The sequence below is a fragment of the Symphodus melops genome (assembly GCF_947650265.1).
Source record: "Symphodus melops genome assembly, chromosome: 7".
In the NCBI taxonomy this organism is placed as follows: domain Eukaryota; kingdom Metazoa; phylum Chordata; class Actinopteri; order Labriformes; family Labridae; genus Symphodus; species Symphodus melops.
This window is the reverse complement of record NC_136697.1, coordinates 271,140-298,924: the sequence shown is the minus strand read 5'-3', so window position 1 is coordinate 298,924 and position 27,785 is coordinate 271,140. Positions and strand designations below refer to the sequence as shown.

Here is a 27,785-nt window from a genome sequence, read left to right as displayed (position 1 = left end):
GCGTGAACTCGGCTGGTGGTGCCAGGACGATCAGGTGTGGCAAATTGCTGATCAGCGGATGAGACGCAGCTGATCGGAGTAAGTGGCTGCAGCAGTTTGCCTTTAAGCAGCCTCCAGCCTGCTATCCAGTGCCGGACCGTGTTCAGTAACAGTCAGTACTTCGACCGCTGTACATGCCTCGCCTCTACGCTTAGCTGTTCTGCTTCTAATACCCTGTTCTTCTGTGCAGTTGGATTCCCTGCAGCCACGGAGCTCTTCAACTCCGCCGTCTCCACTCACAGCACGGAGCTACTCTGCAACACCCTCGGATTCGTCACGACTGGTCATCGGCAGTTCAGACACCACCAGCCTTGCTTCCCCCTCCTTTGTTTATCTCAGCAAAGTGTTAGTTTGTAGACTTACAAACTCGACTCGCGTTTGAGTCCTTTGTTTTGCCTTCGCTTTTGTTTGTAGCATTAGCTTACCTCGTGTTAGCACGACGCTTTAGTTTCACTTCGGCTGTTAGTCGCTCTTTATTTTTGTCAGTTAGTTTGTTATTACCTCGCCTGTTTTTATCGGGTTAAGCGTCCTCAATTGTGGTGTTATTTTGTAAATAAATATTATTTTGTTACTTCGGTCTTCCGTGTCTCTCTGTTCTGCGCTTGAGCCTCAACACGTCCCGTAACAGTGATGGGAGCAGTTTTCTTTCCTGTTATTCTTTCCACAGGCTTCTTTACATTTTGCAAAATAGAAAGAAAGATTTGAACCTTCAATCGCTATTTGGTTGACAGACACCTTTTGCAAAGTGTTTGCAGTGGAGGAGAGGTACAGCGAAAAGGCGGGCAAAGGGACAGGGCTGTTGTGTCCGAGTGGTCAAGGCGGTTGACTTGAAATCCATTGGGTTCACCACGCGTAGGTGGGAATCCTGCCGACAACGTTGTTTCTAATGTTGCCTCTGCTGAGCTGTTGGAGTTTGATCCTGGAAAGCAGGTCAGTTGCTCACAAAGACAATACTATCTCCCGAGCGCTGACATGCTCGCCTACCGCGTCAATCCCATGACACCAATCAGCCTCTGATTTATTGGATGGAAAGTGTCCTCTCAGCCAGATCAGCTGAGAATCTTACACACAGAATCTGTTTAGCTGTTCAACATATTGTATCGTCAGCGAGTGCTCTACTCATGAGTTACGAACAATGTCATCTTTGGCCTATCGACAGCCGGAGGGCCAACTGTCTTTTTCTGGCCAGCACAGGGGATGTAGCTCAGTGGTAGAGCGCATGTTGGCACTTCCTTTCAGTTCTGGCTTTATTTTTAAGACATGCACAAATAGGGCGGGGCATGAGGTTCAGCCTTTTCAAGATTCTTTCAAAGCTCTATCTGGAGATGTAAAATTTGATGAGAGTAGCAAGCGAAGCTTGCACCACAGCTTCTGCACAAGGCTTTGCTTGCTTCCTGCCCGTAGTGCCACAGTCATGACATGGGCTGGGAAAGGTGGCAAGGACACCACCAATGACACTACATTCGTGACAACGAGGACTCCAGGGTGTCCAGAGCTGCTCGGGACAACAGAGGACAGCTCAAAATGTGGATACGCTTCACGAATTTGCCTGTCATGCTTTGCTGTCACAATCTTCTCTGTGCCCTGTTCTTCTTTCGTTCTATTTTCGTATGTCCCGCCTCACGCAGTCATTGGCCTGTTCTTCTTTCAGGCTTGAGCCAAAGAAACTTCATTCATTTCGTCCGTCCGACGTAGTTTCAAAACTCGGTAAAACTCAAAGTAATGATGAATGAAATCCTCCATACCCCATACAAAGCTCAATACAGGAAAATAAAGAGCATTTTACTCATGGTTAGCCATTTTTTAAAACCTTTATTCCTCTCGTTTTGTACCGTGAAATGTACTCGACGGCAGTTACAGTAAATGAAATCTTGTCTGATAAAGACTGTAGAATAAGTACATTATTTATTTTTATATGTTATTTAACAGGACAGGTTGTAATTTAGAGAAAGTGGCTGTGTTTAGTATGGCTGTTTAGAACGGGCTTTTTACTCATCAACGTGTCATAAGTGAACATTCTGTCATTGTGCTTTGACCTGCTTTATGTGTATGTATGAATGAAAGCTCTAGTATAAAACACTATACAAACTAATATTTATAAAATAGCTCAAAAGAATTAAAGCAGATACAACACAGTAAAGCATGACATGATTAAAGATGTGTAATAATAGTGAGTGAGAGCAGACACAGCACTCCTCCCTGCAGTCAAAAGTTGTACTCGTCATTGTCTCTACTCTGCTGAATGGACTTCAAGCCTGTCTTCAGGACCATGAGTCCTCTGTCCTCCGATCTCCTTCTGAGGCCTTCTCCTGAGGCGCAGCAGCTCGCCCAGCATGGGGGGGTCTTTAGGATCAAGTCGGCCGATGAAGTGAGCAGGGAGGCGGAGGCGCGTGTCTTGGAGGCCGGAGGTGACCCCGGTAGCCGTGAACTTTTGCTCTGTGCCAGTGAGCTCCAGTTTGGCAAATACCGGAAGAAAACACTTAAATGGCTCTTGAGCCACAACGTGGGTTACGCCTGCAGCGTTCTGGTCTCCCACCAGACAGAGCGCGAAGGCCGTCATCCAGGAGCGCAGGATGCGTGAAGGCGTGCTGTCGGTGAGGGGCATGGACGCCACGTTGGTGGGCTTTGGGGCGTACGCCAACTGGACATTCCAGGCCCTCTTTGAGGATCCGTCCAGGGAGACGACGACGTGAGTATTGCTGTCACGGGAGTGTTTGTGTGTTGATCATCTGAGACAACGAACGCTGGTAACATGAACTAACATGTGCCCTGTTTTATTTCCTGTGTGTAGCTACCTGCAGTGGCTGAGGACTCAGAGGGTCAAGGACGGTTCCCGGATGCACCGGCTGCAGTCATACATGCGGGGCACCTCCTCAGGATCAGCACGTGGTGCAGGAGCCGGCTCCATCGAGTAAGCACAGCTCAAGACTGGAGGCGCACCAGCTGCAGGTTAAATTTATAAGACCACAGCATGCATTCATTTCTTTTTCCTTTCTCACAGTCTCCGGGGAAATCCTTGACCAGCTTCTCCTGGAAGTTTTGGAGGAGGTCGATGAGTGTGAGTATTTCATCCATGCAACAAGTTTATGTGAACGTGTGAGTTATAACAGAGTGAGAACCACAAAGTCTGTGTTTGTGGCAGGAGGACCAGCAGCAGCAGGAGGAGGAGGAGGAGGAGGAGACGCAGCAGGAGCAGATGCACCTGCACCTCCGGCCCTGAGTTTCGGAGCAACGGTTAGGAGATCTGATGAAGTTGATGAAGTTGTTCTTGTGAACATTGGGATCTTTACACTGACAGAATTCTGATCTATCCTGCAGCTGCTGCCAGCATCCTGGAGGAAGCTCCTCCCTCAGCAGGACCACGATTGGCTGGGCAGGGCGCTGTTCACCAAGGACAGCAGAGGGGCGACAGTGCTCACCAGCCAGCTGCGTCTGTGGTGGAGCCCCCCAGAGGCCAGGCCCCTCTACACCCAGAAGCCCTTGCCACGCCTTCTTCCTCAGCCGGTTCTTCCTGTGGGCCCCCTACAGGATGTGGGCATACAGGCTTGTGTGCCCCAACTGTAAGTGCAGGTTGACCGGTGCCGGGCTGTACAAGACCGTGAGGAGGGTGCTGGAAATGAACAGCTGGTACTTCATGGGCACGGAGTACCTGGAATGCTGTTCATGTCACAAGAAGTACCTCGTGGCCCAGCTGGATTTGGCAGTTTCCAGCCGTCCTCACCTACAAGTAAGCAGATACATTCTGAGTGTTTAACATGTCTGTGTTTCTCCCCCTTCTGTCCCAGGCTGTTCTGCGACAGCATGGTCATCTGTCAGATGAAGCGGCAACAGTGCGTCGCGTCTCCGCGCCACTCTGATCGAGCAGTGGATCACGCGGAGCATGCTGTACCTGTCGGTCATCAGCAAGCTGAGAGTCCCGGGTGCAGCACCAGCGCGGGACGTGACTGTCTCGCCCATGCACCCAATCCCCACCCGAAACTGGCTGCTGTCCGTCTACGTCAGGGAGGCTCTCCCACAGCTAGAGGAGACTAAGGCCAGGATCACATCGGTGTTTGGGGACATCTTAAAGATGGACTCCACCAAGAAAGCAAGCGTGATGTTGTGATGAAAGACATGATGAAGGGAAAACGTGGACACGCACAGTGTAGAGTGACAGTTTGTGTGTGTCTGTGTTTCTCCCCGCAGATCACCAAGAAGCTGGCGGGGCACCAACGTGGGCAACGAGCACGGGCAGGTGCTGATGTCCGTGCTCACCGACTCTGAGGGCGAGGATCTGTTGCCCATGGCGGGTGGTCTCATGTGGCGCTACAGGGAGGCAGGACAGCGCCCTCCTCGCATCATCTACGTCGACCAGGACTGCTGCGCCGCCTTCGGGCAGTGCAAGGTGCGCAGCGAGCTCTGAGCGGGGGGAGGGGTCTGAAAAAGATGTCTACCTTTGTTGTGTCGTTTGTGAACTGACAAACGCTCTGTGTCTCCTCCAGGTGTCGGCCATGTTGGCAGAGTGGGACCAGCTGGTGGTGCGCCTGGACATGTGGCACCTCATGCGACGCTTCGCCAGAGGTGTCACCACCGACAGCCACCACCTGTACGGGCTCTTCATGGCCAGGCTGAGATTTGCCATCTTCGAGTGGGACCGGGCCGACGTACACCACCTGCAGGGGGCCAGGCGGAGCGAGGAGGGGAGGGACACTACGGTGAAGCTGACGGCCGACGAGATGGCCCGCCACTGCCATCGCCGGACGAGATCGAGTGGCTGATCCAGGAGCAATAAATATATATTAAATAGGTCTCGAATTGCAACCCGAACCAGTTATTTTTGAATTATTTGCATGTAGACCTAATAAATTGAATTAGGGAAACTAACAATAACAACGAAGCTTGCACATATGCAGGAATGACACAATAAAGCAAAAGCATAAATAGGCTGTTTTTGTGCACTAAAAATGGGACACGGAACCAATTGTTGGAGCCAGAGAGGTGGGGGGACGTAATTCACTGTCGGCACCCCTACTCAAAAGTTTGTTTACCGGTATGTTGAAAGCATGGGCGTGTAGAGAGAAAGAAGTCAATTTTACTCCACACTCTCTAACTTCAAGCACCATGGAAACAGTAACTTTACTGTGCAGTAACACGGATGTGATGTAGGCTAGTAATACAAAGCATGAGTACAGTAACTGACACGAAACAAAGCAAGAAATCCATAACGGCTTTTTACTGTGTTTCTGTCATGATCTAGGGTTGTAGTGCTTTCCACGTGTTGTCAGTTTTCCCTGTCTGTCTGCTCCTCCTGTGTTCTCCCTTCCCCCCTTGATTAGAGTGGTTGCAGGTGCGTGCACAGGTGTGGATCATCTCATCAGCTCCTGTATTTAAGCCGGCTCTCTCCATGCAGCCGGCGCCAGATTATTGTCTTCACCTCGTGGTGTCGTACCTCCAAATCAGGCTCTCCAGAGTTTTGTTTCTTTGACTTTTAGATGTCTCCCTGCTCTAACACACCTGCTTTAAACCAATGTGTTGTCATCAAGCGCTACAGAAGCCTGAAAACAAGTCACTCATTGGATTCAGCTGCGTCCGAGCAGGGAGACCTCTAACAGTCTGAGGAAGACGGCCCTCCAGGACTGGAGTTTGACACCCCTGGTCTAGTGTATAAAAGGGTTCAGGGAATGATAGTCGGGGCTCAGACTTCATGAACTGACCAGGTATCTGTCTGTTGTCAGGGACACGTAGTGTTGAACCCAGAGACTCTGTAACTTGTATTCTTGATTCATCAGGTTAATAAACTCTGTTAAGCTGAAAGAGACGTCTTCAGTCATTCCTCTCATCCCATCAAAAGAATGCACAGAGAGATTCAAGGTCATTATTTAAAGGAGTCAGATTTCTATTTACAACATTTAGGTAAATGATTAAAACAGCCAACTTTTATCCAACAATACTCTTTCAAATGTGGCGTAGCTGTGGCGTCTGCAAACGTGTTAACACGTTAACGTGTGAAGGCACATCATGCACACATGCAACGCCACTTGTGCATTGTGCCAGTGTGACCATTCAAAGTCTGTGGAAAATGTAAGTGTAGTGTCAGACGCTGGTCAGATCGCAGGCATCTTTGCAGGCGCAGGGTCCACGTTGGTATGAGTGGAGTGCATGAATTTAGAATGGATTCACCCCTCATACACAAACACACACGCCACGCTTGTTTGTTTACGTTGTCTATAGTTTAGTTTATAACAGTTGTTTGATTGAGTTTCATTGATCAACTTGATGTTTCTTTGTTAAATAAATTCTGTTATAATTTAAAGAGCAGTTGTTTGTGATTCCTGTGTAACAGCATTGTGATATAGGCTGGGTGAAAGGGCTTTGTGTTTGGATTTCACACCTTCAATTAAATACAGATTTTTAACATTGGTATTTAATTTATTTATTTGAGACTGATATTGTAATTAGGGTGGTTGCCTGAAAGGCAAACCACACTACTACTATTGTCAATATTATTAGTGTGAATGCTCAAGCATTCACACTATTGTTATCCAAATCTTTATTATTAGTGTGAATGCTTCACAGCATTCACACTATTGATATCCAAATCTTTATTATTATTATTATTATTATTATTATTATTATTCCACTTCCGTGCTTCGCTTCTACTCTTCAACCGTTTGTCCTACTTTCACTGTTCAACTATCATACTGTTCAGCTTTTTCTGCTCAAGTGTGCTATGACTTTTCACGTTTGTACCACTTTTACTTTTTAAGTTATTTCACTTTTTCCACAAAATTCTGCCCCATAGAAATGAATGGGAAATGTTTCACTCAGAAGGTTGAGTGTTCGATCCCCAGCTCCTGCGATTAAAACTACTCTTCAAACATTTGTGTTACGTTCACCATTCAACTATCATACTGTTCAGCTTTTTCTGCTCATGTGTGCTATGACTTTTCACGTTTGTACCACTTTTACTTTTTAAGTTATTTCACTTTTTCCACCAAATTCTGCCCCATTCAAATGAATGGGAAACGTTTCAACTATTCAACCTCTTCTTCTGCTTATTGTTTTTTTTCTGCTGTATGCTCAGCTTTGGCTGTGGCTCCGTTTGTGACTCTTCGCCTTTCACTCAGAAGGATGAGAGTTCGATCCCCAGCTCCTGCGAACAACACAAATCTTCAACAGTTTGTGCTACTTTCACCGTTCAACTATCATACTGTTCAGCTTTTTCTGCTCATGTGTGCTATGACTTTTCACGTTTGTACCACTTTTACTTTTGAAGTTATTTCACTTTTTCCACCAAATTCTGCCCCATTCAAATGAATGGGAAACATTTCAGCTTTTCAACCTCTTCTTCTTCATCTTGTACTTTTTCTGCTGTTTCCACTGCTTCAGCTTTAGCTCAGTTGGTAGAGTTGTCGCCCCTCACTCACAAGGTTGAGTGTTCGATCCCCAGCTCCTGCGAACGACACTAATCTTCAACAGTTTGTGCTACTTTCACCGTTCAACTATCATACTGTTCAGCTTTTTCTTGGCGTGTGAATGCATGTGAAGCATTCACACGCATTTTCCGCAGGGAAATGCAATTTTTCTAGTTATTAGTGTGAATGCTTCACAGCATTCACACTATTGATATCCAAATCTTTATTATTATTATTATTATTATTATTATTATTATTCCACTTCCGTGCTTCGCTTCTACTCTTCAACCGTTTGTCCTACTTTCACTGTTCAACTATCATACTGTTCAGCTTTTTCTGCTCAAGTGTGCTATGACTTTTCACGTTTGTACCACTTTTACTTTTTAAGTTATTTCACTTTTTCCACAAAATTCTGCCCCATAGAAATGAATGGGAAATGTTTCACTCAGAAGGTTGAGTGTTCGATCCCCAGCTCCTGCGATTAAAACTACTCTTCAAACATTTGTGTTACGTTCACCATTCAACTATCATACTGTTCAGCTTTTTCTGCTCATGTGTGCTATGACTTTTCACGTTTGTACCACTTTTACTTTTTAAGTTATTTCACTTTTTCCACCAAATTCTGCCCCATTCAAATGAATGGGAAACGTTTCAACTATTCAACCTCTTCTTCTGCTTATTGTTTTTTTTCTGCTGTATGCTCAGCTTTGGCTGTGGCTCCGTTTGTGACTCTTCGCCTTTCACTCAGAAGGATGAGAGTTCGATCCCCAGCTCCTGCGAACAACACAAATCTTCAACAGTTTGTGCTACTTTCACCGTTCAACTATCATACTGTTCAGCTTTTTCTGCTCATGTGTGCTATGACTTTTCACGTTTGTACCACTTTTACTTTTGAAGTTATTTCACTTTTTCCACCAAATTCTGCCCCATTCAAATGAATGGGAAACATTTCAGCTTTTCAACCTCTTCTTCTTCATCTTGTACTTTTTCTGCTGTTTCCACTGCTTCAGCTTTAGCTCAGTTGGTAGAGTTGTCGCCCCTCACTCACAAGGTTGAGTGTTCGATCCCCAGCTCCTGCGAACGACACTAATCTTCAACAGTTTGTGCTACTTTCACCGTTCAACTATCATACTGTTCAGCTTTTTCTTGGCGTGTGAATGCATGTGAAGCATTCACACGCATTTTCCGCAGGGAAATGCAATTTTTCTAGTTATTATTCCACTTCCGTGCGTTTTTTGCTTCGCTTCTGCTCTTCAACCGTTTCTGCTACTTTCACCGTTCAACTATCATACTGTTCAGCTTTTTCTGCTCATTATGGCTATGACTTTTCGCGTTTTTACTACTTTTACTTTTTAAGTTATTTCACTTTTTCCAGAAAATTCTGCCCCATTGAAATGAATGGGAAACGTTTCAGCTTTTCAACCTTCTTCTCAGCCTTATAACTTCTGCTCTGTTCAACGTAGAGACTTCCTTTTTGCTTTAAAACGTTCACACGTTCTTCTGCTACTTTTGCTACATTTACATTGGTTTGCTATCTTTTATACTTTTTAAACTATACCTACAAATGTTTGGTGATGTTTTTTACAGTTTTCTCCCTTTTTGAATGGGTGTCTATGTGGTGGAATGTTCAGAGCTAGAGTGCGTGACATCATCGCTTAGAGTGCGGCAGAGATGTGAGATTATTTCAAAATCTCGCGAACAAATTGCTCTAGCGACCACAATTTTCACACCACATGACTAAATTTACCCTCAAAACGTAGGAAAACTTGTCCTCTCGCTCACATTAAAATTTCAGGACAAACGGAGCTACGGTTTGGACACAGTGAGCTTCAAAGCGGCAGGTGGTCCAAAAAACTCTCCATCTGCGATAATGTTAAAAGAAACGAAAAATGTCAAATGAAAGAAAAATTGACTAAGTTTTTACATCGCTGTAGTTCCAACATTTCTTGGATGCCAGACATAAAAATTACATCAACGCGTTCAGCTATCTCTCCTCTTGCTCATAAAATCATCATTCAGCCGCGAACTCTTAATTTAACCCCTTAAAATGAGCACTGAATAGGGAGATGTTCCCCCATTTTCTCAGTCGAAGCTGCCAGCTGAATGCAGTTGCTCTTGATTGCACTTACACACACAAACACCCTCCCCTCCACACACGCACACACATGCATTGAACTTTATACTGTAAATGCTTTTCTTCATGATTGGCGGCTGTGGTTCAGTTGGTAGAGTCAATCGGAAGGTTGAGGGTTCGATCCCCAGCTCCTGCGAGTGACATGTCTGATGTGTCCTGTTCTTGTACAGATACTTTCAATTTCTTCTACTTCCTTTTACTACTGTTTTTCTTCTTCCACTTTTCTTCTGCTATTTCCTCTTCTTCTACCTCTTGTTCTTCTGCTTTTACTTCTTTTTCTGCTTCCACTTCTTTTACTACATTTTCTTCTATCACTATTTCTTGTTCTTGTACAGATACTTTCACTTTCTTCTACTTCCTTTTCTCCTTTTACTACTGTTTTTCTTCTTCCACTTTTCTTCTGCTATTTCCTCTTCTTCTACCTCTTGTTCTTCTGCTATTTCCTCTTCTTCCACTTTTCTTCTGCTATTTCCTCTTCTTCCACTTTTCTTCTGCTATTTCCTCTTCTTCTACCTCTTGTTCTTCTGCTTTTACTTCTTTTTCTGCTTCCACTTTTCTTCTGCTATTTGATCTTCTTCCACTTTTCTTCTGCTATTTCCTCTTCTTCCACTTTTCTTCTGCTATTTCCTCTTCTTCCACTTTTCTTCTGCTATTTCCTCTTCTTCTACCTCTTGTTCTTCTGCTTTTACTTCTTTTTCTGCTTCCACTTTTCTTCTGCTATTTGATCTTCTTCCACTTTTCTTCTGCTATTTCCTCTTCTTCCACTTTTCTTCTGCTATTTCCTCTTCTTCCACTTTTCTTCTGCTATTTCCTCTTCTTCTACTTGTTCCACTTTTTCTTCATTTTCTGCTAATTCTCCTCTACTTCTGCTAGTTCTTCTTCATTCAGCAGCGTTTCTGCAACATTTCAGCAGGAAGCATTCACACGCATTTTCCGCAGGGAAATGCAAATTTTCTAGTTATTATTATTCTTCGCCTTATTATATCCTCAAAACGGGCCGCGCTACTCCTCCCACAGCGTTTGTGCCACACACACAAGAAAGGTATCAAAACGACCGGCTCGGCCCCAAAAAGTGTGCTACTACTTTGTGGAAACCTCGGGCACACGGTTTGGACACAATTCGAGTTTAAGTGACAAAAATTTGGCCAAAATTTGCCCCATTTAAAGTAGATGGCAAAATTTGAAATCCTAGAGTGTAACTGCCAAGAACTGCAGTTTTGGAGACATATTTGTAAATCGCCATCCTGAACTCATTGTTGCTCACATATATAAACAAAATACATCAAAAGAAAGCTCTGAGTGTCCTCTCACTCATAAAGCAAAAAATAAAACAATAAAATGTTTCAGTCTCCCAGGGGAGACATTTGTTTGACAGTCACGCACCACATACACACACATTGGCCTCTCACTCTAAGTGATGTCCAGAATTTCAGTTTTTACTCATGTTTTAAAATCGCCACTGTGATCTCAGTCTGAATGTTAAATACACATAAAATATATCAAAACGTGTGCCTACTTGTGCTGTCGCTCACAGTCCAAACAGATTGGTGATACCATGTTTAGTTTTTAAGATATTTGAGGTTTTGCGAGCAGTGGTAAGCCCATTCAAATACATTGATAGAATGTTCTGGCAGTATTAATTAAAGAAATGTAATTATAAACGTTTCTAATTTGATAACTGTGGTGTACTTAAACCTAAATAATGAGGCGATGCACACGTTTTAACACTTTATATAGCGTACTTGGGGAGAGCAGCATTACAGCGTAACGAGGGGTAACAGTTTCTCTAAACAACCACGTGAACATGCTCAGTAGGCACTAACAAACTACGGCAAGACTGAATGGTCTAACAGTACACAAATAATAGCATTAATACACCACAATAACCAAATTTTACTTTAAAAAACTAATTGTTGATCAGGTTTTCACTCCTGAAAACCTCAACACATCCCATCAAAAGAATGTGCAGAGAAATCCAAGGTAATTATTTAAAGGAACCGTTTTGGTTTTTTTTCTTCTTATGTTTCTTGTCGAAAGGGAGGAGAGCCACGCGGATCTCCCATCATCATCAGCGCAGGCGGGTGAGCCTCTTGAAGACCCTCAGGAGGTCCATCGTATACAGGAGTACCAACTTGCTCAACCCGGCACCAAAGTCCTTGACCTGCTGGCGGCCAATTCCAAGCATGGAAAGAATGGCGTCATTGGGTTGGTGCCATTTGCCTCTGGCACCCATCGGAAAGCCCTGCACGTGCACGTGTTGCATTCTGGAGTACGCCTCACGGATTGCCGGGACAAAAGGACGGTACTTCTGTGTTTTTTCAATCTCTCGGTCTGGGAGTGAGTGTGGTCCTGCTTCAAAGCAAATTGCCACATCGATCACCAGGATAGTCCGGCCCTTGAACAATAGTAGATCTGGGACCCCCACCTTCCCATCCTTGGTCTTTAGATGTTCCTCGTGGGCAACCACCCAGCCGAAACGCCTTGCCACCATGCCCAGAGCATAACAGATTTTGTTATGGTTCTTCATGCGGTTTCGCCGGAGCTTTGGGCATGAGCTAATTATGTGCCGCATGGTCTCCCTGCCAGACCCACATAAGCGACAAAGTATGCGTGCCTCGCTGGAGGGTCTTCCCCTTGTCCCTGCAACCAGGGTCCTTATCATATTGGTCCGCATCTGCAGTGCCAGAATCATGTCGGACTGGAAGCGGAGTCTCCAGGCGGGTTTGTATAGCCACGCATTGCTGACTTTGTCTTTGTGGAAGACCGACACTCCCAGGCCCTGGGAAGCCAGCCTGCACCATTTCTTGAATTCGTCGTCCCGCCACGCGGAGGACGACACCACTTTTGCACCTCCCGCCACCAACTCTTCGCAGGCCCTGACCTCGTCAACAGGAGTGCCCGCTGCCGATCTCACCAAGTCCCTCATCTTGGCTGGGAGGGTGGCGCTGGAGACCACCCTCGTAAAGCAATCCTCAGACGCAAACAGGCTCACAAAGCGGCGAAGGCGAAGGGCAGGAATGAATGAGCTTAGTTTTACCAGTCCCAAGCCACCATCTCGAGACCTGGAGTAGAGCAGGCCATTGGCAGTCGATTGGTCGAGATGCAGCCACGTTTTTACGCTCGTGCGTATGTCCCTGTCACATACGTCGAGAAGGCCTTGGGAGGCGCCTCCCATGTCAGCGGCATAGGTCAACCTGGGCAAAGCGTACGTCTTTAGCAATTCAAGACGTTGCGTCGGCTTTAACGGGGCAGCCGACAGTCTCCGGAGGAACCCCCGCACCATACCTCTCACGTCAGGGCAGACAACGCCCTTGATGGGGTTCACGTTGACCCCAAGGTATTTTACCAGGCCATCGGCCGGGACCATGTGGACTGGAGCCCCGTCCAGTAACCACGGAGGACACTGGTTCAGCAGCAACTTGGAGTGACCTTCCTTGCTCAGAAAGAGGCCGTGGCTCTTTGCAGAGTTCACCCCAAGCCCAGTCATTGCGCAGAAGAGCTGGAGGATGCTGAGGTTTCTCTTCATTCCGTCCCACGAGTCACTCAGGAGGACCAGGTCGTCTGCAAAGGCCAGAGCAGAAACATCCAACTCCTTTATTTTAACTCCCACCCCTCTCTTCTCCAAGATGCGGAGGAGGGGGTCAATTGCCAGGTTGAACAGCAAGGGAGACATGGAATCGCCCTGCTTCACGCCCTTGTGCAGTCTGAGGCGAGCGGTCAGCCCCCCAGCTGTCCTGACCCTGGAGAAGCACCCTTCATAGGAGTCCCTGATTAAATTTCTGAATTGGGCATCGACTCCACGCTTGCTCAGGACATCGGCTAGGTGATCGTGTGAGACCGTGTCAAACGCCTTGGAAAGGTCAATGAAGACAACGGCCAGAGTCCCACCTTCCCTCTTGCATAGTGTCATCAAGCCTTCAAGCACTATGAGGTTCTCGGAGCAGCCGGGGGCTCGGATGAAGCCCCTCTGGCGAGGGTGCAGGGCGCACGCCTCGCCAAGTCTAGAGGCCAGGATACTCGTGAAGACTCTGAGGATCACGGAGCTGACTGAAATCGGTCGCCATGAGTTGACATTGCCTGGGTCCAGGACACAGCCAGGCTTGGGGATAAGAGTCGTCCTGCTCGTCTTGAGGCAGGAGGGAAGTCGACCGCACAAGACAATGGCATTGAATAGGTCTGCCAATTTATCCCCTTCGGGGTCCCACCTGAGTAGAGCACCCCTCTTGATGCCGTCGGGCCCTGGGGCCGCTTTCGATTTTATCTTTTTGATGGCTCTTGACACCTCCGCAGGTGATATCGGACATGTGAGAGGTGCGTTGTCCGCAGCAGGGAGAGAAGCAAACTGTCCAAGGCCACGGTATGCCCCCCCCCTGCCCCACACCTTCCTATAAGCACTTTCCATTTCCTTCACACTGATTTTGCAGCTCAACTCCTCCTCCCCATCCAGCAACCTACCGGCCACCGAGGAGGGATCTTCCGACAGCTTCTTTTGCATCAACCTGAAGGAGGCCCTCTTCTCCCTTACAACCGAGCGACCGGCTGACAGACGGACAGAACCGCGCCGTCTCCCCACCCAGCGGCCGATTTGACGTATAGCTGGGAGGCCACTTTGTCGCCGGAGGGAAAGCTGTATGGCTTTGACGTAAATGTTAATCCAGTGAACGCCTGTGGCGGCAAAGCCTCCCCTCGCCACGGTTGACTTCCGGGCTTGGACCAGAACAGACTTGAGGTTCGACACAGACGGGACTGGAGGAACAGGAGTCTCCAGGAGAAGCAGGTCGGATGCCAAAGTCGGGTCAGCAGGGCAGGATGCCAGGGAGGGAGTCGAGGCTAAGCCGCTCCACCTTGCCTTTATTTGTGGTAGACTCCTCCCCTGGAGCTTGGCCATTGCGGACTTGGTAGAGGCAGCCGTAAGCCCCTTGAAAAGGAAACATTCCCAAATCACACTGTCTTCAGTGTCGCTCCATTTCGAGCCCAGCATTTTCCTGGTGCCTTGCCTCGCACTTCTCTCGGAATAAATCGCAGAGTGTTTTATTCTCTGGTGATTGGATCGGCCTGCCATGGTAGAGAACGTTTTAGGGCAGTAATCGCAAGGATAGCTGCTGGAGGTGAGACTGAGCTTCCCGGCAATTCCGCAGCCAGGAAAGTGCCCCGCGATCGTACGGAAACTCGGAGAGATCGTGGCACACTTCCCACAGGTAAAGATCAGCTTCCTGGCCCCATGTTTCTTCCGCATATGCGTCGCCGCCACCGTGGCGGAAGACAGAGACACTGGACATTCTGAGCAAGTTTGGGGTATCCAGGGGACAACAATCCCCACAGTCACGGAAGGTGGAAGCTTCTGGGACCGCACCCACGTTCCTCTCCATCCCTTCATCCATGAGAAGAAGCGAATCCCACAAACAGGCTTCTCAGAGGGAAATAAGACCCTCTTTGCAGTCCCCACAGGCACCAAGCGTCTTGGTGTGGACGTCGGCGAGGAGATTTTTTTCAATAATTCCGCGGTCATTGTTATTTCATGAAAAATTGGACATTTTTTAAAGTGTTTTTTCCTACAGGTTGGCGGTCATTGTTTTTTTCATGAAAATTTTAGATTTTTTTTGACAGGTCCGCGGTCATCGTTTTTTTCATGAATGTTTTTGAATTTTTTCCAACATGTCCGCGGTCATTGTTTTTTTCATGAAAAAGTTGGACATTTTTTTAGACATTTTTTCCGACGCGGTCATCGTTTTTTTCATGAAAATGTTTGAGATTTTTTCGGACAGGTCCGCTGTCATTGTTATTTTCTAACTGAAACAACAATTGCTCAACTACATGAGAGAATGTGAAAAGTGACCGAAAATATCTTTCTGTGCTGTTTTGATACTGAAAATGTTGTTTCAGTCAGAAAACCTCTTTAAAGAACAAAATATGCTCAACTACATGAGAAAATGTAAAAAGTGACCAAAAACATCTCTCTGTTCTTCTTCTTCCTCCTCATCTTCCTTGTCTTCCTCGACCTCTCCCTCGTCTTCCTCGACCTCTCCCTCCTTATCTTCCTCCTCGTCCTCTCCCTCGTCCTGTCCCTCCCCGTCCTCTTCCCCACCGTCCTCCCCCTCGAGGGCCGGGAGGTACCTGTCCCGTTGCTTACGCGTCACGACGCTACTTGTTGTATTGTTTTGGGGGATTTTTTATTTATTTTTATTTTGAAGAACAAAATATTCAGAACAGAGCAAATGTTGTACTTTAAAGAGGTTCTCTGAATGAAAGAACAATTTCAGTGTCCAAACAGCACAGAAAGATGTTTTCGGTCACTTTTCACATTCTCTCATTTAGTTGAGCATATTTTGTTATTTAACCCTCGCGGTGTCCTTATCGTGAAGGCGGGTTAAAAAAAAAATTGTGTTCCGTTTTTTGTTTTATTTTGTTTCTGTGTCTTCCTTTCCCGGCTCTTCCCGCTGATATATATAGATATATAGATATATTTAAATAAATATATAAATAAAAATACATATATATATATATATATATATAAATATATATGAGAAATACTAATAAATCCAATGAAATGAAGGAAATAAAAAAAAATCCACCAAAACAATACAACGAGTAGCGTCGTGACGCGTTGCTCCGTGAGACCGCCCACGTCTCACACCCTGTCCCAGGTACCTCCCGGCCCTCGAGGGGGAGGACGGTGGGGACCTGAACTTACCAGGTCAGCCAGGCCGCTCACCAGGAAGTGCAGAAGGGGGGGAAGAGTTTATGTCTTTGACTGAGGTTTATAGGCTGAAAAAAACTAATTTCGAAGGTAAATGACATCATCACTGAAGGAGTCACCAATGATAAAAAATGAAAAACGTTCTTTATAGATGTTTTTACCTTTTACTGACTGCTCTGTTGTTTCTTTTGTAGTGAAGCAATGTGAGGGAGGGGTCAATGGCTCCCTGCAAACATTGTGGGGAGGTGGGAACTGATGAGCTGATGAGCTAATGACTCTCTGATGGGGGGCAGTAAGTGCCTTTTCCGGGCCGTAAACTGTTCCGTCTTCAGCTGTTATATCACTCACTCTGCAGGCATCTTTTTATTGCCGCAGTTAATTTAGATGTGGTGCCATAAGGACAGGTTGTCTTTCCCCAGGTCCTGGTTTCTAAAGACCTGAATCAGTTGCACAATAATCCCACTGTGGGCCTCCTAGAAGTAAATACGATGCAGGGAAAGGTGAAGGATCGCTTTTTGGGCTGGGGTGTGTTGTGGAATTTTTTCCATTACCAAAGAGTGAAAATAAAGAGTGAGAAGATCTATTCAAAAAGGAACCCCAAGATCGATCTGGTCTCAACGAACATTTATTCGAAGGCAAGATAAGCGTTCGAAGACCCCTCTCTCACACGGTGAGGAGAGAAAGAGGCCCCGAGAAAAGGCAAACATGAAAACTTATACATTTCCATCACATTACACAGATCACTTCCCCATCACGCCACATAGAGACACTGCCCACCTGGCAGGGCGCCATCTATCCCCTAGTGTGAGAAAAGAGACTACATGACTATTTACCATCTCCCAAGGCTGAGAAGGAGATGGAGTCCAGTGAGAAAGAGTCTGGGTGACTCTTCCCACATGTACAGAGTGTGAGAAACAGAATAAAGGGAACAAACTGATGGGAAACAAAACACCCAATATGCTGTGAATGTCGTATTCTAAGACATTTCAGATACATTTCATATGACAGATTCTATGAGACCTTCGTAGTACACATGGAGTAAAATTTTCCATAACATTCCTCCCTTTTGATTACATGTTAATCACACCATATGATACTTGGGAAATTTTCTTAAATGTGTGTGTAGTCACAGCAAACCAAACATCCGTAATTCCAATGACAATGTGTAACCACTTCAAGTCAAAACTTCATAAAGGTACAGCATATCAATATTTACGGATTATAGTCTTCTTCATCATCCCTGTAGGTGCTGGATTCTTACAATTCTTAATAACAGGGGAAGTCATTGAAAGGAGCTGATATTGAACAGTTTGATTCTCTAGGTAATGAACCCGAGCTCTGGTGCAGAAATAACATAGGGAAATTTGTCACGCTCGAGCAGGCAGGAAACAGGGAGGAGGACCCATGTGCAGAATATACTAATTTATTTAACAAAAAGGCAAACCAAAAACTAAATCCAAAACGTCTCAAAAAAACCAAAAACCAGGAGACGAAAACACAGGGAACAACCAGAGATGACGACATATGAAAGACACTGACAACGACAATGACCCGACAAGAAACTGAGGCAAACACAGAGACTAAATAGACATGGGGTAATCAGACACAGGTGAGACTAACAAGACAGGTGAGGAACATCAGGGTAATCACTAAGGACTAAAGTTAACCACAAGACTAAGAAACATTAAAGCACCCACGGGAAAACAATCAACACGAGGAAACAAATACACTAAGGACAGAATGAAACTAGAAGAACCAGAAACAAAACCAAACCATGACAAAATTCATGCCTTGAATTTCCCTTGGAATCAATAAAATTTCTATCTATCTATCTATCTATCTAAAGAAAAAAACAAAATCAGCAGCACAATTCCAATAAACAGCAAATTTATCATAGAAGGAAGAAAGAAAGAGCAGGAGTCATTAAGAGGGATATTACATCCCGCATTGGTACCTAAATATGTGCTTTTGGGGTCTTGACAAGTAATACAGACAGAAGGGTTAACAAAGAGGTTGAGACCTTTTTTTTTTTTTTTTACATGTACACTGATCGAGATCGAACACAAAAAAAATTAGTCGGTGCAGTAAAGGTGTGAGGATCACGAAGAACATAATAACTTCCATTACATTCTTCCTCCAGGGGGAAGATTCACAGTCTGAGTCTGATTTCTTTTCCAGTGAAAAGTTTGAGTCAGATTTCTTTTCCAGTGAAAAGGTGTGGAGTGTGGTTGCTTTTCCACAGTAGGAAAACGGAAGTGGAAACGTGTACTAAGGCGTCATAAGGAATCAGCAAGCAGTTAGAAGGAGTGGTTTGGGGCAATAATCCAAAAACTATGCCGCTCCCCTGAATGTTTTCTGTTTTCACCTTTGGTGGGAGACGCATGGACAGGGTCTCCCCAAAGGGACAACCACAAGGGGAGGCACAAGATGGTAAAGGCAACGGCTCCAATGGTGGCCACGCAGGAACGCTCTGAACACCTCAGAGTAATTATGGGCTGGATTAGGGGCAGCTACTGGGCTCTCCAGTGAAGAGGCAGCAGTGGCTGGCGTGAATCCACGTGGCCATCTCTGCGACCTTCAAACGGTGTGGGTCAGCCGAACCTGGTTCGGACCTAACCGGCGCTTGGACTTTCAGTGGCGGTGCCTGTGGTCCTTCACAGCAACCCACTGTCCTGGCCAGAAGGTGTAGAGCGGTCCAGAGGCCGCTGGAACGGGTAGTGCAGCTTTCACCGCCTGGTGGAGACAGAAAGGGACCGTGACAGACTTTTGCAATATTTCAACATGCTACGTTCTAATAAAGCAGCAGATGTTAGTTAGTTTTGTGGAGTTAGTTTTGTGCTGGTTTCCCCTCCAGTGTTATCTAGATGTTCAAACAATATTTCATAAAAGTTAAGTGAGGTGCGTGCACGTGTGCGTGTACGCATTTACATGAGAACAAGCGGAAGTGCTTTTGTCCAGGGTATCTTGGTGTCTTCACAACATTCAGCCAATCTGCTTTTAAAGTGCCATTTTCACGCTCACAGCGCCACCTGACTGTAGATGGGAGGCACAGAGTGTTTTTAGCTTGAACCCCTACAGAGCACTTACTTCTTGTTCGGGCTTTCTTAATAAAATGGATGCCATTATCACTGGAGTTTAGGTTTAGGTGTGTCCCACCTTAGAATGATCTCTGTCAAAAGAGCTTTTGCGACGGCACTTCTGTCAACATGTTTAGTTGGAAATGCTTCGACACACATGGAAAAACATGCAAACCACAGTTTCAAATATGTTTACAGTCAGATTTCAGAGAAGAGCGATGTTTTCATAGTGTTTCAACGTCATGAACTACTCCGAAGGGATAAGGGGAGTTAGTGTAGATCATGACCGCTTTAGATGCTAATTTGCAGGCCTCAGTTAAAGCCACAAGTTCTGTTGTTTGTGCAGAGTAATTAGATGACAGTGTGCCAGAGGCCCACACATTGTTTTCAGAGCAGACAGCGTATTCTACCCTCTTCAGTCCAATGTCAGAGCAGGAGGAGAAACCATCAATGAACAGGATTAGGTCAGGGTTAATCAGGGGTCGGTCAGAGAGGTCAGCACGAGGTGTGCAGACCTGACAGTGAAATTGGGGAGGCCAAGCAAGATGGTGGCATAGCGCAACCACCTGGCAGCAGACAAGTGTCATGCATTTTGATCAAGCAAAATAATAAACATTACGAGAAACAAGGACTGTAAGATCGAAGCCAAAAATGTCACGTGAAGCTTAAACAGCTTCTTCAGCTGCTAAAAAAACAAAACCAGGAATTTCCACAGTCACAGGGTCAAGTTTGGATGAAAAGTAGGCCACCGAGCGGAGTTTATCACCACGCATTTATAACAAGACAGAAGAGAGAAATCCTCCCTTTTTATCCACCGTTTGAACAACAGGACAGGAGGGGTCAGGAAGACCCGAGGCAGGTGGCGACTGAGACAGGGCTTGTTTTAACCAAAATCAGAATCAATTTTTATTGGCCAGGTATGTTTAACACCCAGGGAATTTAATTCAGTAGACTGTGCTCTCTCTACAAAATAAACATCAAATAATAACAAATAGCTAAAATATAAACAATTGCTCGAAGGAGCGCTCAGCTTCAGGAAGAAACATGCAGAGAGAAACTGTAAACTCGAAACAATCCTTCCTGAGGCTCCATCAAGGACACACAGATAGCCGCCACGTGGGCGCTCCAAAACAACGTTAGAGTCAGTCTGTCAGAGGATTGTTTGTACCATCGTTTACCATAAACATGGTCGAAGTTGTTAGACGCATGAGAGGTACAGTGTAAGTCAGTAAGTCGCTTGAAGTCTGAGTCAGGAGCAACTTTTCTTTTGTCATTTTAACAAGTTGATGGGTCGATTGTCCTAACTGTATTCTCAACTCATAGATATATTTCAGTTCAAATGGGGCCCATTGTACAGCTGTAACACGTGTCAGGATCATCCTCATTAGGTCCATGATGAGAAACCAGAAATGAATGACGTATCTTTAGATTAGAAACCCTTTCTCTAATGGTTTCCCCAGAGGCAGATATAGAATAGATCTATCTGCCACTATATCTAATTGGGGTAGACAAAATAAATCTGTAATCTGTGATCACAGAATGAGTAGCCTTAAAATCAACCATAAATTTAACCAGTTTCCCCAAAATTTCTATCGTAAAAACACAGGTTTGTTTTGAAATGCGGGAATCAAATCAAAATAACATAAATACCCAAAATAAGTAAATAAACAAAAGTTCCTATAACATAAGTGAATAAACACAAGTTTCTAAAAAATAAGTAAATAAACACATTTCTAAAAATAAGTAAATATGTTTCTAAAAAATAAGTAAATAAACACATTTCTGGCAGGGGTTGTGTTTGTAACTCTAAGTGTGTTAATGCCTCCTGTGTGTGTAACCTATGTGAATCAGTAGAAGCAGGCGCCGTTTCAACAGAGTGTAGCAGTGTGTGTGTGTGTGTGGTATCTCACGCCCCTGGGCAGGACCCTCAGCAACTGGGTTGACGTCTGCACCTGGAGTCCCAACCTCCCGTCCGTCCCCACCGGTGGCTCCTCCTTCAGCTCCTCCTCGCTGCAGGCAATCGTCCCTTCGACGGCCAGGTTGCCAGCAGTAATGGTACACGTCAGAATGTCAGTCAAGGGCTCGGCCCCCTTCGCATCCGTGTCTTTGGGACAGGCCCTGGAAATGGGCAGCTTATGCAACAGTGTCTCTCTTTTCTTTTCTGCTCCCTTCTCGCTCATTCACCACGTCCTGAGCGTGTAAAACGTGTCTTTGGAGCTCTCCATACCGTACACCATGACACCATGTCTGCCCCGCAACTTCAGATAATCCATAGTGTGGTTGCAGAGGAGGCCTGAGTGACGGTTAAAGGCTTCCGTCAGGCAATGCAGGAAATCAGCAGCTTGCTTCTCTGGGCGCTGCATAACACTCCTGATAGCGCTGGTATCAGTGTTTCTGAAGAATTCGTCTCTCAGGTCTCGGGTCAGAGTAGCAACAGCAGCTTTGTATTCCAGTGTCTGTGTTATTCCCATCTGGATGCTTTGCTCTTTGGTCTGGAGCTGGCAATGTTAGGGCTGTCATAACGTTGCGATGTTGGAGAACCGTTAGCTGGGCCCTGTTGACCACGGGGAGGAGGCTGGTCGTCTGGTTCCGGCTGGTCTGGTTCCAGTGGTGGCAGGGACGGCGGCATGGGAGGGTAGGAGTCCAGGTCCGAGTCCGTCACCCTGAGGGCCTGCAATGGTGCCTGCAATGGGGCATATAAGGAGACAGGCGTGAGGTATCACTAGACCTATATGGAGGTGGGCTGAACTGGTTTTTTCTTCCAGTTACATCTCCACCTTAAACTCTTCCCTCTGCCATCTTTTACATGACCTTTTTTCCTCTCTCTCTTTTGCAGCGAGAGTCTCACTGCAGTTTTCCACATTGTCATGCATTTGCTATGACTCCCATATCTTTTCAAATCCTTAACTTTCACCTTTACCTTTTTCTTTTATTTATACTGTCTTTATTTATATTATTATTATTATTATTATTATTATTATTATTATTACTATTATTATAACTGATTTAAGTTCAACGAAACTCATTCTGGAAATCCATATTCAATCATCCACTCATTCAGACATTCGAAACATTTTTCACCGTATTTGTTTTTTTGTTGTTTGTTTGTTTTTTCCCTTTTTTCCTGTTTTCTCTTTTTCTTTTTTCTTTTATATCATAATATTACACAATGGACTGTCGGGGAAAGGCCCTTGACACTTAGTGGATCCGGACCCCATGTTACAGTCAAGACGTCTCTTGCTGGCTTTCCTAACTTTATAGTGCCGAAATGCTAAGGGCACTGGCTTGCCACGAGAATATTCTCACCCTTTGAACATCCCTGGAAAGTCCCCTGATTCTTCACTTTTATAGTGCTCGAATCATAAGAGCACTGAGAGTCCCCCGGAGAAAATCCAGAGCTCCTAGCTTCCTAAAGTTTGAAATACTAAGAGCACCTTGAATTTCCCACTGGGAAGTCTGATTCCTTTTCTATTTTTTAGTGCTCGAAATCATAAGAACACTGAGTCTCCAAGAAAAAATCCCGGATTTCTATTCTTTATAGTGCATGAAATCATAAAAACACTCAATTTTCCCCCTGGAAAATCTCCGGTATTTCAAATTTTATTGTGCTTGAAATCATAAGAGCACTGATTTTTCCTTGGAAAGTCCCTGATTTTCTCTCTTTATAGTGCTTGAAATCATAAAAACACCCGTCTTCCCTTTCCCAGAGAGTCCATAATTATGATTGGAATAGTATCTCACCCAGTATTCTCTCGGATCAAGTCCGTTGGATCCAGGCGGCCGTAGACGCAGGAAACGAGATTCCGGCTCCCCTGTTCAAACAGGTGGACTGAGTTTTTTTCCTCAGGCTGGCCAAGCACCGTTCTCCCGTTCCCCTCGTGTAGCAGCTCGCTGGATCCTGCCGACAACGCCAAATTGTTGTGGAATTTTTTCCATTACCAAAGAGTGAAAATAAAGAGTGAGAAGATCTATTCAAAAAGGAACCCCAAGATCGATCTGGTCTCAACGAACATTTATTCGAAGGCAAGATAAGCGTTCGAAGACCCCTCTCTCACACGGTGAGGAGAGAAAGAGGCCCCGAGAAAAGGCAAACATGAAAACTTATACATTTCCATCACATTACACAGATCACTTCCCCATCACGCCACATAGAGACACTGCCCACCTGGCAGGGCGCCATCTATCCCCTAGTGTGAGAAAAGAGACTACATGACTATTTACCATCTCCCAAGGCTGAGAAGGAGATGGAGTCCAGTGAGAAAGAGTCTGGGTGACTCTTCCCACATGTACAGAGTGTGAGAAACAGAATAAAGGGAACAAACTGATGGGAAACAAAACACCCAATATGCTGTGAATGTCGTATTCTAAGACATTTCAGATACATTTCATATGACAGATTCTATGAGACCTTCGTAGTACACATGGAGTAAAATTTTCCATAACAGGTGGTTCGGCAATGTAAAACAGAAGTGCGCAGATTGTGCCTCCCGAAAAACTTAAGGTGCCGCCCCTTATGCTCCCCTTTGAACAACGAGAGGGTGGCTATTGACATTTTGGAGCCCCTGACAGAGACGACAAAAATAAATATATTTTGGTCATAGGGGATTATTTTTCTAAATGGACAGAGACGTTCCCTCTGCCCAATCAGGAGGCGTACATCACTGCTAAGATCCTCGTGGAGAATTGACTTTGCAAATTTGCAGATTCATGATCAGGGGCAGTCTTTCAAGTCTATTCTATTTAAAGATATCTATAAACTTGCCAAATGACTAATTATGTGGCATTTTACTGCGGAGACAAAGAGTCCAGGTCTCCAAGATCCAGGTCTCCGAGGTCCAGGTCTCCATTTTACAGACCCACCAGAGGTGCAAGAGGTGAGATATGATAACATGGTGTTTTATTTAGTTTGATAGAATGTTACGAAGATTGTCTGAAAATTACATGCTACTAGACAAGAGCATCTGCTAATTTGTGAGAGGAGATTTAAAAGGAAATAATGTATCTTTCATTTTGTACACAAACTATTTACCAAATGAATGTTTGTATGACATTTTACTGTCATTTTACAGAAGCAGAGTCCAGGTTCCCAAGATCCAGGTCTCCAAGGTCCAGGTCTCCTTACAGACCCACCGGGATTGCAAGACGTGAGATATGCTAATATGGTGTTTTATTTTGTTTGATAGTATGTTACTGTCACGCCCTCCACCTCTGCCAGTGGGTAGTGGCAGCTCTCTCCCTCTTTCTCTTTTTCTCTCTCTCTGCTCTTAGGAGGGCGTGAACTCGGCTGGTGGTGCCAGGACGATCAGGTGTGGCGAATTGCTGATCAGCGGATGAGACGCAGCTGATCGGAGTAAGTGGCTGCAGCAGTTTGCCTTTAAGCAGCCTCCAGCCTGCTATCCAGTGCCGGACCGTGTTCAGTAACAGTCAGTACTTCGACCGCTGTACATGCCTCGCCTCTACGCTTAGCTGTTCTGCTTCTAATACCCTGTTCTTCTGTGCAGTTGGATTCCCTGCAGCCACGGAGCTCTTCAACTCCGCCGTCTCCACTCACAGCACGGAGCTACTCTGCAACACCCTCGGATTCGTCACGACTGGTCATCGGCAGTTCAGACACCACCAGCCTTGCTTCCCCCTCCTTTGTTTATCTCAGCTAAGTGTTAGTTTGTAGACTTACAAACTCGACTCGCGTTTGAGTCCTTTGTTTTGCCTTCGCTTTTGTTTGTAGCATTAGCTTACCTCGTGTTAGCACGACGCTTTAGTTTCACTTCGGCTGTTAGTCGCTCTTTATTTTTGTCAGTTAGTTTGTTATTACCTCGCCTGTTTTTATCGGGTTAAGCGTCCTCAATTGTGGTGTTATTTTGTAAATAAATATTATTTTGTTACTTCGGTCTTCCGTGTCTCTCTGTTCTGCGCTTGAGCCTCAACACGTCCCGTAACAGTTACTAAGATTGTATGATTATTAGATACTCATGAGAGACAGAGATGGGAGCAGTTTTCTTTCCTGTTATTCTTTCCACAGGCTTCTTTAAATTTTGCAAAATAGAAAGAAAGATTTGAACCTTCAATCGCTATTTGGTTGACAGACACCTTTTGCAAAGTGTTTGCAGTGGAGGAGAGGTACAGCGAAAAGGCGGGCAAAGGGACAGGGCTGTTGTGTCCGAGTGGTCAAGGCGGTTGACTTGAAATCCATTGGGTTCACCACGCGTAGGTGGGAATCCTGCCGACAACGTTGTTTCTAATGTTGCCTCTGCTGAGCTGTTGGAGTTTGATCCTGGAAAGCAGGTCAGTTGCTCACAAAGACAATACTATCTCCCGAGCGCTGACATGCTCGCCTACCGCGTCAATCCCATGACACCAATCAGCCTCTGATTTATTGGATGGAAAGTGTCCTCTCAGCCAGATCAGCTGAGAATCTTACACACAGAATCTGTTTAGCTGTTCAACATATTGTATCGTCAGCGAGTGCTCTACTCATGAGTTACGAACAATGTCATCTTTGGCCTATCGACAGCCGGAGGGCCGACTGTCTTTTTCTGGCCAGCACAGGGGATGTAGCTCAGTGGTAGAGCGCATGTTGGCACTTCCTTTCAGTTCTGGCTTTATTTTTAAGACATGCACAAATAGGGCGGGGCATGAGGTTCAGCCTTTTCAAGATTCTTTCAAAGCTCTATCTGGAGATGTAAAATTTGATGAGAGTAGCAAGCGAAGCTTGCACCACAGCTTCTGCACAAGGCTTTGCTTGCTTCCTGCCCGTAGTGCCACAGTCATGACATGGGCTGGGAAAGGTGGCAAGGACACCACCAATGACACTACATTCGTGACAACGAGGACTCCAGGGTGTCCAGAGCTGCTCGGGACAACAGAGGACAGCTCAAAATGTGGATACGCTTCACGAATTTGCCTGTCATGCTTTGCTGTCACAATCTTCTCTGTGCCCTGTTCTTCTTTCGTTCTATTTTCGTATGTCCCGCCTCACGCAGTCATTGGCCTGTTCTTCTTTCAGGCTTGAGCCAAAGAAACTTCATTCATTTCGTCCGTCCGACGTAGTTTCAAAACTCGGTAAAACTCCAAGTAATGATGAATGAAATCCTCCATACCCCATACAAAGCTCAATACAGGAAAATAAAGAGCATTTTACTCATGGTTAGCCGTTTTTTAAAACCTTTATTCCTCTCGTTTTGTACCGTGAAATGTACTCGACGGCAGTTAAAGTAAATGAAATCTTGTCTGATAAAGACTGTAGAATAAGTACATTATTTATTTTTATATGTTATTTAACAGGACAGGTTGTAATTTAGAGAAAGTGGCTGTGTTTAGTATGGCTGTTTAGAACGGGCTTTTTACTCATCAACGTGTCATATAAGTGAACATTCTGTCACTGTGCTTTGACCTGCTTTATGTGTATGTATGAATGAAAGCTCTAGTATAAAACACTATACAAACTAATATTTATAAAATAGCTCAAAAGAATTAAAGCAGATACAGCACAGTAAAGCATGACATGATTAAAGATGTGTAATAATAGTGAGTGAGAGCAGACACAGCACTCCTCCCTGCAGTCAAAAGTTGTACTCGTCATTGTCTCTACTCTGCAGAATGGACTTCAAGCCTGTCTTCAGGACCATGAGTCCTCTGTCCTCCGATCTCCTTCTGAGGCCTTCTCCTGAGGCGCAGCAGCTCGCCCAGCATGGGGGGGTCTTTAGGATCAAGTCGGCCGATGAAGTGAGCAGGGAGGCGGAGGCGCGTGTCTTGGAGGCCGGAGGTGACCCCGGTAGCCGTGAACTTTTGCTCTGTGCCAGTGAGCTCCAGTTTGGCAAATACCGGAAGAAAACACTTAAATGGCTCTTGAGCCACAACGTGGGTTACGCCTGCAGCGTTCTGGTCTCCCACCAGACAGAGCGCGAAGGCCGTCATCCAGGAGTGCAGGATGCGTGAAGGCGTGCTGTCGGTGAGGGGCATGGACGCCACGTTGGTGGGCTTTGGGGCATACGCCAACTGGACATTCCAGGCCCTCTTTGAGGATCCGTCCAGGGAGACGACGACGTGAGTATTGCTGTCACGGGAGTGTTTGTGTGTTGATCATCTGAGACAACGAACGCTGGTAACATGAACTAACATGTGCCCTGTTTTATTTCCTGTGTGTAGCTACCTGCAGTGGCTGAGGACTCAGAGGGTCAAGGACGGTTCCCGGATGCACCGGCTGCAGTCATACATGCGGGGCACCTCCTCAGGATCAGCACGTGGTCAGCAGCCGGCTCCATCGAGTAAGCACAGCTCAAGACTGGAGGCGCACCAGCTGCAGGTTAAATTTATAAGACCACAGCATGCATTCATTTCTTTTTCCTTTCTCACAGTCTCCGGGGAAATCCTTGACCAGCTTCTCCTGGAAGTTTTGGAGGAGGTCGATGAGTGTGAGTATTTCATCCATGCAACAAGTTTATGTG

At 45.6% G+C, this 27,785-nt stretch overlaps 1 protein-coding gene and 1 long non-coding RNA gene across 3 annotated transcripts in view; one reads left to right on the top strand and one right to left on the bottom strand.

Annotated features, from left to right (window-relative positions):
* The window catches only part of LOC306826662 (uncharacterized protein), a 242,344-nt gene that overhangs the window by 68,792 nt on the left and 145,767 nt on the right, over positions 1 to 27,785 (top strand). The window lies entirely within an intron of this gene.
* LOC306826582 lies at positions 17,672 to 23,661 on the bottom strand. The gene is made up of 2 exons (XR_013779452.1): positions 23,083 to 23,661; positions 17,672 to 22,024 (listed from the first exon to the last, which is right to left on the bottom strand). It is a non-coding gene; the product is annotated as an uncharacterized lncRNA (long non-coding RNA).